The sequence below is a fragment of the Chroicocephalus ridibundus genome, chromosome 4 (assembly GCF_963924245.1).
Source record: "Chroicocephalus ridibundus chromosome 4, bChrRid1.1, whole genome shotgun sequence".
In the NCBI taxonomy this organism is placed as follows: domain Eukaryota; kingdom Metazoa; phylum Chordata; class Aves; order Charadriiformes; family Laridae; genus Chroicocephalus; species Chroicocephalus ridibundus.
The window spans coordinates 72,437,281-72,439,009 of record NC_086287.1 but is presented as its reverse complement, the minus strand read 5'-3'; positions in this window follow the sequence as shown (position 1 = coordinate 72,439,009).

The window sequence follows — 1,729 nt, the reverse complement described above, 5'->3', positions numbered from 1 at the left end:
ATGAACCAACAGCATCAGGAGAGGGATGGGTGAGGTAGAAACAGCACTTGGATGTGCCTCTGTGCTGCAGGGACCTCAGGTTGGCATACATGCACAGTGTTGCTTCTGCTCAGCACGTGTGGACTTCAGGTAGACTCCGCCACGGGCTCTTCCCCATAGGGACAGGCTCTCAGCACTGGCCAGATCTACACCGGCCAAAAAAAAGAGTCTTGCTGAATTTAGGCACCAGAGATCACCAGAGTCCTGGATACAGCAGGGCTATCATTACACCGTGCCTTGGCAACGGACCAAGCCCTGCCTTACAGCACCAGTACCTCGAACTCGACAGGCCAGAGGGACAGGATGCCATCCAGAGGGACCTGGACGAGCTGAAGAGGTGGGCCCGAGCAAACCTCATGAAGTTCAACCAGGCCAAGTACAAGGTCCTACACCTGGGTCAGGACAATCCTCATCATCAGTACAGGCTGGGGGATGGTGTGATAGAGAGCAGCCCTGTGGAAAAGGCCTTGGGGGTGCTGGTGGGTGAAAAGCTGGACATGAGCCAACAATGTGCACTTGTAGCCCAGAAGGTCAATCACATCCTGGGCTGCATCAAAAGAAGCGTGGCCAGCACATCCAGAGAGGGGATTCTGTCCCTCTACTCTGCTCTGGTGAGAACCCACGTGGAGTACTGTGTCCAGCTCTGGAGCCCTCAGCACAAGAAGGACATGGACCTGTTGGAGCGGGGCCAGAGGAGGCCTCGGAGACGCTGGGAGGGCTGGAGCCCCTCTGCTGTGAGGACAGGCTGAGAGAGCTGGGGGGGTTCAGCCTAGAGAAGAGAAGGCTTCGGGGAGACCTTAGAGCCCCATCCAGTCCCTGAAGGGGGCCTACAGGAGAGCTGGGGAGGGGCTGTTTGCAAGGGCATGTAGCCATAGGACGAGGGGCAATGGTTTAAACTAGAGCAGGGCGGGTTTAGATGAGACATTAGGAAGAAGTTCTTCACACTGAGGGCGGTGAGACACTGGCCCAGGTTGCCCAGAGAGGTGGTGGAGGCCCCATCCCTGGCGACATCCAAGGCCAGGCTTGATGAGGCTCTGAGCAGCCTGATCTAGTTGAAGATGTCCCTGCTCACTGCAGGGGGGCTGGACTTGATGGGCTTTGGAGGTCCCTTCCAACCCAACCCATTCTGTGATTCTATGAACTCACCTGATGTACATGTCCACATCTGGCCCCATACTGGCAAGCCCCAGGGGCAATGCATGAGGACAGTGTTGGCAAATTCCCACCTGTACCACCCTCAGGCTTTGTGTGAGCGCTCACTCCTGCATTTCCACTTTGGCTACTGCCCAGGGCCGGGCGAGAGCAGCACTCCGTGGTTCTGCACTGGCAGGACTCCACAGCTCACCTTACCTGAGCTCCCCTCCCTGGGAACGAGCAACAGGGCTATCTTTCCCAGTCAAGCCTTAGCCCGGGCAGCTTCAGTACAGGGGAATACTGTAGGGAAAAAAGCGGTCCGTTAACATCTAAGACCAGAGCCCAGCTTTAACAACCACCGGCATCACAGCCAGGCTCTCCCGAGAGCTGCTGGTGAAGCACTGCGTCTCTAAGGGGACACCTGCGATGCAGAGGCCCATGGGCAGGAGCTCAGGGCTTTGCAGCGATGGTGCTGGGGAGGAGGAGGAAAGTCTTGGCCCAAGAAAGAGGAAGAGATGGGAGCTCCCGGGGTGCAGAGACAGGGCCCTGCCCACGC